Source organism: Oncorhynchus keta, chromosome 26, assembly GCF_023373465.1.
Source record: "Oncorhynchus keta strain PuntledgeMale-10-30-2019 chromosome 26, Oket_V2, whole genome shotgun sequence".
Taxonomy (NCBI): domain Eukaryota; kingdom Metazoa; phylum Chordata; class Actinopteri; order Salmoniformes; family Salmonidae; genus Oncorhynchus; species Oncorhynchus keta.
Window position 1 is genome coordinate 46,645,314 of NC_068446.1, and position 9,388 is coordinate 46,654,701.

Consider the following 9,388-nt stretch of genomic DNA (forward strand, 5'->3'; position numbering starts at 1 on the left):
TTTGGGGTGTGGTTTAATGTGGGTGTGTCTTTGGAGTGTGGTTTAATGTGGGTGTGTCTTTGCCATTCAAATCAAATCAAATGTATTTATATAGCACTTCGTACATCAGCTGATATCTCAAAGTGCTGTAAAGAAACCCAGCCTAAAACCCCAAACAGCAAGCAATGCAGGTGTAGATGCACGGTGGCTAGGAAAAACTCCCTAGAAATGCCAAAACCTAGGAAGAAACCTAGAGAGGAACCAGGCTATGTGGGGTGTCCAGTCCTCTTCTGGCTGTGCCGGGTGGAGATTATAACAGAACATGGCCAAGATGTTCAAATGTTCATAAATGACCAGCATGGTCGAATAATAATAAGGCAGAACAGTTGAAAGCAAGGAGTCATCATGTCAGGTAGTCCTGGGACATGGTCCTAGGGCTCAGGTCAGTTGAAACTGGAGCAGCAGCATGGCCAGGTGGACTGGGGACAGCAAGGAGTCATCATGTCAGGTAGTCCTGGGGCATGGTCCTAGGGCTCAGGTCAGTTGAAACTGGAGCAGCAGCATGGCCAGGTGGACTGGGGACAGCGAGGAGCCATCATGTCAGGTAGTCCTGGGGCATGGTCCTCCGAGAGAGAGAAAGAAAGAAGGAGAGAATTAGAGAACGCACACTTAGATTCACACAGGACACCGAATAGGACAGGAGAAGTACTCCAGATATAACAAACTGACCCTAGCCCCCCAACACAAACTACTGCAGAATAAATACTGGAGGCTGAGACAGGAGGGGTCAGGAGACACTGTGGCCCCATCCGAGGACACCCCCGGATAGGGCCAAAACAGGAAGGATATAACCCCACCCACTTTGCCAAAGCACAGCCCCCACACCACTAGAGGGATATCTTCAACCACCAATTTACCATCCTGAGACAAGGCTGAGTATAGCCCACACAGATCTCCACCCCGGCACAACCCAAGGGGGGTGCCAACCCAGACAGGATGACCACAACAGTGAATAAACCCACTCAGGTGACACACCCCCTGCAGGGACGGCATGAGAGAGCCCCAGTAAGCCAGTGACTCAGCCCCTGTAATAGGGTTAGAGGCAGAGAATCCCAGTGGAAAGAGGGGAACCGGCCAGGCAGATACAGCAAGGGCGGTTCGTTGCTCCAGACAGGTTCAAATTCAAATCAGAACAAACAAACACAGGCAGTGAGTGGTAACTTAGTGACAGAGAGGTTCGATAACTAAGATAACTTTGCTGTGGAAAATTTTTACATATGAGGACTTCTCCCCTCCTGACTGACTTGCCATCTCAAGATGATCTGCTATTTCAGTTTTATGTCTTGGCTAAAGCCTGTGCTGGCCTTGTGTTTAGCCAACCTGACAACAGCTAGCTAGCATAGTTTTGGAATAGGCTAGCCAGCTGTAGGTATCTATAGCTAGCTAGCATAGTTTTGGAATAGGCTAGCCAGCTGTAGGTATCTATAGCTAGCTAGCATAGTTTTGGAATAGGCTAGCCAGCTGTAGGTATCTATAGCTAGCTAGCATAGTTTTGGAATAGGCTAGCCAGCCGTAGGTATCTATAGCTAGCTAGCATAGTTTTGGAATAGGCTAGCCAGCTGTAGGTATCTAGCTAGCTAGCATAGTTTTGGAATAGGCTAGCCAGCTGTAGGTATCTATAGCTAGCTAGCATAGTTTTGGAATAGGCTAGCCAGCTGTAGGTATCTATAGCTAGCTAGCATAGTTTTGGAATAGGCTAGCCAGCTGTAGGTATCTATAGCTAGCTAGCATAGTTTTGGAATAGGCTAGCCAGCTGTAGGTATCTATAGCTAGCTAGCATAGTTTTGGAATAGGCTAGCCAGCCGTAGGTATCTATAGCTAGCTAGCATAGTTTTGGAATAGGCTAGCCAGCCGTAGGTATCTATAGCTAGCTAGCATAGTTTTGGAATAGGCTAGCCAGCCGTAGGTATCTATAGCTAGCTAGCATAGTTTTGGAATAGGCTAGCCAGCCGTAGGTATCTATAGCTAGCTAGCATAGTTTTGGAATAGGCTAGCCAGCCGTAGGTATCTATAGCTAGCTAGCATAGTTTTGGAATAGGCTAGCCAGCCGTAGGTATCTATAGCTAGCTAGCATAGTTTTGGAATAGGCTAGCCAGCCGTAGGTATCTATAGCTAGCTAGCATAGTTTTGGAATAGGCTAGCCAGCCGTAGGTATCTAGCTAGCTGATATTTCTCTGACAGATCACAGTTATGCCAAAATAACTTAATACTAGGAAGGTGTTCTTAATGTTTGGTATACTCAGTGTAATACTGTGTAGACGTTCTGCTAATATAACAGATATTACACTTGTCTTTCTTCTTCACAGCAGATACAGTTACTATTAGCATTTTTTATTTACCTTTATTCAACTCGGCACGTCAGTTAAGAACAAATTCTTATTTTCAATGATGGCCTAGCGGGGAACAGTGGGGTTAACTGCCTTGTTCAGGGGTAGAACGACTGATTTGTACCTTGTCAGCTCTGAGATTTGATCTTGCAACCTTTCGGTTACCTAGTCCAGCGCACTAACCACTAAGCTACCTGCCATCTCTACACTCTAACCACTAAGCTACCTGCCACCTCTACACTCTAACCACTAGGCTACCTGCCACCTCTACACTCTAACCACTAGGCTACCTGCCACCTCTACACTCTAACCACTAAGCTACCTGCCACCTCTACACTCTAACCACTAGGCTACCTGCCACCTCTACACTCTAACCACTAGGCTACCTGCCACCTCTACACTCTAACCACTAGGCTACCTGCCACCTCTACACTCTAACCACTAGGCTACCTGCCTCCTCTAAATAAAATAAAATCAAATTTATTTATATAGCCCTTCGTACATCAGCTGATATCTCAAAGTGCTGTACAGAAACCCAGCCTAAAACCCCAAACAGCAAACAATGCAGGTGTAAAAGCACGGTGGCTAGGAAAAACTCCCTAGAAAGGCCAAAACCTAGGAAGAAACCTAGAGAGGAACCGGGCTATGTGGGGTGGCCAGTCCTCTTCTGGCTGTGCCGGGTAGAGATTATAACAGAACATGACCAAGATGTTCAAATGTTCATAAATGACCAGCATGGTCGAATAATAATAAGGCAGAACAGTTGAAACTGGAGCAGCAGCACAGTCAGGTGGACTGGGGACAGCAAGGAGCCATCATGTCAGGTAGTCCTGGGGCACGGTCCTAGGGCTCAGGTCCTCCGAGAGAGAGAAAGAAAGAGAGAATTAGAGAGAGCATATGTGGGGTGGCCAGTCCTCTTCTGGCTGTGCCGGGTGGAGATTATAACAGAACGTGGCCAAGATGTTCAAATGTTCATAAATGACCAGCATGGTTGAATAATAGTAAGGCAGAACAGTTGAAACTGGAGCAGGAGCATGGCCAGGTGGACTGGGGACAGCAAGGAGTCCTCATGTCAGGTAGTCCTGGGACATGGTCCTAGGGCCCAGGCCAGTTGAAACTGGAGCAGCAGCATGGCCAGGTGGACTGGGGACAGCAAGGAGTCATCATGTCAGGTAGTCCTGGGGCATGGTCCTAGGGCTCAGGTCAGTTGAAACTGGAGCAGCAGCATGGCCAGGTGGACTGGGGACAGCGAGGAGCCATCATGTCAGGTAGTCCTGGGGCATGGTCCTAGGGCTCAGGTCCTCCGAGAGAGAGAAAGAAAGAGAGAAGGAGAGAATTAGAGAACGCACACTTAGATTCACACAGGACACCGAATAGGACAGGAGAAGTACTCCAGATATAACAAACTGACCCTAGCCCCCCGACACAAAAACTACTGCAGCATAAATACTGGAGGCTGAGACAGGAGGGGTCAGGTCTACACTCTATCCACTAGGCTACCTGCCACCTCTAAACTCTAACCACTAAGCTACGCTGCCCCTGGTGGTACATATTAGTCAGTATCCCTTCGTATGGTGTCCCATATAGGACAGTTCCCTGACAAGTTTGAAGAATACACAGGGTCAACCCCCCTCCTACCATTAAAATTCAATAATAACAGAAGATGATGACAAGTACTAGTATCATTGTAATGCTGAGAGCAAGGTCTCTAGTTCAGACATCTGTTTCAGGGGACTCCATGACAAACCATTTCTCCTGTATCAACCTGTCTGTTAGTCAGGGGACTCCATCTGTATCAACCTGTCTGTTAGTCAGGGGACTCCATCTGTATCAACCTGTCTGTTAGTCAGGGGACTCCATCTGTATCAACCTGTCTGTTAGTCAGGGGACTCCATCTGTATCAACCTGTCTGTTAGTCAGGGGACTCCATCTGTATCAACCTGTCTGTTAGTCAGTCAGGGGACTCCATCTGTATCAACCTGTCTGTTAGTCAGGGGACTCCATCTGTATCAACCTGTCTGTTAGTCAGGGGACTCCATCTGTATCAACCTGTCTGTTAGTCAGGGGACTCCATCTGTATCAACCTGTCTGTTAGTCAGGGGACTCCATCTGTATCAACCTGTCTGTTAGTCAGGGGACTCCATCTGTATCAACCTGTCTGTTAGTCAGTCAGGGACTCCATCTGTATCAACCTGTCTGTTAGTCAGTAGTCTCCATCTGTATCAACCTGTCTGTTAGTCAGGGGACTCCATCTGTATCAACCTGTCTGTTAGTCAGGGGACTCCATCTGTATCAACCTGTCTGTTAGTCAGTCAGGGGACTCCATCTGTATCAACCTGTCTGTTAGTCAGGGGACTCCATCTGTATCAACCTGTCTGTTAGTCAGTCAGGGGACTCCATCTGTATCAACCTGTCTGTTAGTCAGTCAGGGGACTCCCTGACAAACCATCTCACCCGTCCTCCATCTGTAGAAAACACAGCACTGATTACATTATCAATGGTAGGTGTTAGGTGAATTCCAGGGCAGACAAGTGATAGTATTTTGACCTATGACCAGATCAAACGTGACCAACCTGAAATGTGTCTGTTGCCTTGCCAAGGTCTGCCTCAGCCTTCTACTCCTGATATGGATGGAAGGTTTCCCGACGACACTGCTGAACAACAAACACACCAGGTTTTTTGTAAGTAGCCTGATACTGAAATGGAAAAAATAATGATATATATATATATATATAACCACTCAATAAACATAGAGAGATAAAAAAAACCTTCCCTCTAGTTTGGAAGTAATTATACTAAACAGAGTGACTAAGGACAGACTCGATTCAGGTCAGTAGCGCTGACCCTGTTACCCTGTTACTATGCAACCAGCTGTGTACTGTTAAGTTGCTGAATGCTCGCTGACACATATGTGTAGCCTGTTTAGATAAAGAAGACAGGTACTCAGGCTAGACAAGTACCACTCTACATGTATTTTTGCTGTAGAAAATACACATTATATATATATATATATATATACATACATATAGAGTATACATATACATATACATATACATATATATTTATTTTTTAGGAGAACATGTATGTTGTTTTAGCACCAGTAGCAGACGAAGCCTGGTAGCTAGTGCCAACTAACCTAGCTGTTGATCACAACTCCCATTACAGTACAGGGCCCCAGTTATATCGAGAGCAAGAGATAACCTGTCTGTTCTCATAAAAAGTAGCTACTTAACTTGGGAAATCCGGGTTAGTTATCTTTTTTTTTTTTTTTAATTGTATTTATTTTGTATTTCACCTTTATTTAACCAGGTAGGTTAGTTGAGAACAAGTTCTCATTATTTAACCAGGTAGGTTAGTTGAGAACAAGTTCTCATTATTTAACCAGGTAGGCTAGTTGAGAAACAAGTTCCCTTTATTTAACCAGGTAGGCTGGTTGAGAAACAAGTTCCCTTTATTTAACCAGGTAGGCTGGTTGAGAAACAAGTTCCCTTTATTTAACCAGGTAGGCTAGTTGAGAACAAGTTCCCTTTATTTAACCAGGTAGGCTAGTTGAGAACAAGTTCCCTTTATTTAACCAGGTAGGCTAGTTGAGAACAAGTTCCCTTTATTTAACCAGGTAGGTTAGTTGAGAACAAGTTCCCTTTATTTAACCAGGGAGGCTAGTTGAGAACAAGTTCCCTTTATTTAACCAGGTAGGCTAGTTGAGAACAAGTTCCCTTTATTTAACCAGGTAGGCTAGTTGAGAACAAGTTCCCTTTATTTAACCAGGGAGGCTAGTTGAGAACAAGTTCCCTTTATTTAACCAGGTAGGCTAGTTGAGAACAAGTTCTCATTATTTAACCAGGTAGGCTAGTTGAGAACAAGTTCTCATTATTTAACCAGGTAGGCTAGTAGAGAACAAGTTCTCATTATTTAACCAGGTAGGCTAGTTGAGAACAAGTTCCCTTTATTTAACCAGGTAGGCTAGTTGAAAACAAGTTCTCATTATTTAACCAGGTAGGCTAGTTGAAAACAAGTTCTCATTATTTAACCAGGTAGGCTAGTTGAAAACAAGTTCTCATTATTTAACCAGGTAGGTTAGTTGAAAACAAGTTCTCATTATTTAACCAGGTAGGTTAGTTGAAAACAAGGTCTCATTATTTAACCAGGTAGGCTAGTTGAGAACAAGTTCTCATTTGCAACTGCAACCTGTCCAAGATAAAGCAAAGCAGTGTGACACAAACAACAACAGAGTTACACATGGAATAAACAATAAACAAGTCAATAACACAGTAGAAGAAAAGAGAGTCTATATACAGTGTGTGCAAAAGGCATGAGGAGGTAGGCAATATATAGGCCATAGGAGTGTATAATTACAAAGCAGATTTAGCAGATTAACACTGGAGTGATAAATGATCAGATGGTCATCTGCAGGTAGAGATATTGGTGTGCAAAAGAGCAGAAAAGTAAATAAATAAAAAACAGTATGGGGATGAGGTAGGTAAATTGGGTGGGCTATTTACCGATGGACTATGTACAGCTGCAGCGATCGGTTAGCTGCTCAGATAGCTGATGTTTAAAGTTGGTGAGGGAGATAAAAGTCTCCACCTTCAGCGATTTTTACCCTAGTAAAACTGACTACCCTAACGATCCTCGACTTCGGCGATGTCATCTACAAAATAGCTTCCAATACTCTACTCAGCAAACTGGATGCAGTTTATCACAGTGCCATCCGTTTTGTTACCAAAGCCCCTTATGCCACCCACCACTGCGACCTGTATGCTCTCGTTGGCTGGCCCTCGCTACATATTCATCGCCAAACCCACTGGCTCCAGGTCATCTATAAGTCTATGCGAGGTAAAGCTCCGCCTTATCTCAGTTCACTGGTCACGATGGCAACACCCATCCGTAGCACGCGCTCCAGCAGGTGTATCTCACTGATCATCCCTAAAGCCAACACCTCATTTGGCCGCCTTTCGTTCCAGTTCTCTACTGCCTGCGACTGGAACGAATTGCAAAAATCTCTGAAGCTGGAGACTCACATCTCCCTCACTAGCTTTAAGCACCAGCTGTCAGAGCAGCTCACAGATCACTGCACCTGTACATAGTCCATCTGTAAATAGCCCATCTATCAACCTACCTCATCCCCATAGTGGTATTTATCTATTTATTTTGCTCCTTTGCACCCCAGTATCTCTACTTGCACATTCATCTTCTGCCGATCTACCATTCCAGTGTTTAATTGCTATATTGTAATTACTTCGCCACCATGGCCTATTTATTTCCTTATCTTACCTCATTTACACTCACTGTATATAGACTTTTTGTTTTATTTTGTTCGTCTGTATTATTGACTGTACGTTTGGTTTATTCCATGTGTAACTCTGTTGTTGTATGTGTCAAACTGCTTTGCTTTATCTTGTCCGGGTCGCAATTGTAAATGAGAATTTGTTCTCAACTTGCCTACCTGGTTAAATAAAGGTTAAATTAAAAATTAAACAATAAATCGCCAGGAACTTTAATTATATTTTCAATTGTTGCACTACTACTGTTGCCTGTTGATGTTAACTAGGCAGCTACAGTAGCTGAAATGATATTAACATAATTTTTTATTTTATCGGGGTGCTTGCGTCACCTACTAACACTTTGTTACTTTGCTCCCCTTCTCCTCGGTCTGAGAAAAACGCTTTAGAGAGAGAGGTCATTTTGTCGCAGACTAGAAGTCCATAACGTTAAATAAATCAAACATCCGAAGGTTAATGCTATAGATATTGTTATAAGGGAGTGTGAGACTATCGAAACATGTAACTTTCAGAGTTTTATCGTTGTTATTGATCATATATTTGTTTAAACAAATGCTGGCGTTGCATTATGGGAGATGTAGTTTTAGCCCTCTTAAGGTCTAAACGGGATAAATGCAAATTTCATGTTATAGCTTGTTTATATTAGTGTTTGTATGTACACGAGTTGTTGTATTTTAATACTGTCAACGCTGAAAGCACCAATAAATATATTGGAGACGTGAGACAGGATATGTGTTTTACCTTTCCTCAGACTGATGATCTTCCGGTCTTCCCTTTTCATAATATAATTGCAGATCTACATAAAAGCTCAAAAAAGTCAGCCGAGGCGTTGCTCTTCATTTCTTGGTTCTTCTGTGGTACATTTAAAGATCCCTACAGTATCGTGCTGTAGTTAGCTAGCTTCACACCAGTCACAGCCATCAATGTTTGTTCCTTGCCATCTTGCACAATATTGTTGAAGTATTAAAGTTTGCATCAACTTTATGTAAGCCCAATTTTCACTCCTATACCTAGCAAGTGTGCGTGCATTGCAGACTTGACAACATGTCCACAACACATGTCAGCTTGTGTCAGGACCTCGGCCTTGTTTGTTGTCTCTGGACAATCAGACATCATTGGTAAAAGCTAGTAATTTATACCAAACCCATCCATACCTGTTGCGACGCACTCACTTCCAAATCTCGTTTTGGACGAGACTGATTTTATGACCAAATTGATCCTATTCATTATCCAATGTTGTCACGAGAATGAATGTGTCTGACGGTTCTCATATCGATGCCATATAGTCCTTTATAACCAGAGAAGGTTCTAGGAGGCAGTTCCCTTTTTAATAATGAAAAAACGTCATTTGCTTGTCAACCGAAGAGAGAAACCGTCGGTGGTGTTCAGAACGTTCAAATGGCCTCTCCCCAGGGTGGATGTGCTTGTGTTTGGTCAGATCTCCAGACTGAGTGAAGCTTTTAACACAATAAAGATCTCAAACCAATTTGACAATGAGTATGTTTACATGCACAGTAATAATTCAATATTGAACAGATTATAGCAGTGTGGAAATAGTCATGTAAATACCGCACTCTGCTTATTTTAATCAGCAATAAGGTCAAAAGTCGATGTAAGGATACGTTGATTTTTAAACACCTGGTTTACTGAGCGATCTTTAGGAATTATTAGGACGTGTAAAAACCCGAATCAGAGTTCCAGCGATGTATTTGATCAGCGCACGTGGCAGCATCGGTGGCG

The 9,388-nt window shown here is 43.5% G+C and overlaps 1 long non-coding RNA gene across 15 annotated transcripts; it reads right to left on the bottom strand.

Moving 5' to 3' along the window:
* Window positions 1-2,364: 2,364 nt before the first annotated feature.
* On the bottom strand, window positions 2,365-9,056 carry LOC127912199 (uncharacterized). Of its 15 annotated transcripts, none has more exons than XR_008081508.1 (3): window positions 8,803-9,056; window positions 8,390-8,444; window positions 2,365-5,017 (listed from the first exon to the last, which is right to left on the bottom strand). It is a non-coding gene; the product is annotated as an uncharacterized LOC127912199 (long non-coding RNA). The 15 variants fall into 15 exon arrangements; XR_008081505.1 differs by having other exon boundaries at window positions 2,365-5,020; window positions 8,803-9,038; XR_008081517.1 differs by having other exon boundaries at window positions 2,365-2,560; window positions 2,657-5,020; window positions 8,390-8,994.
* Between the last annotated feature and the right edge of the window lie 332 nt (window positions 9,057-9,388).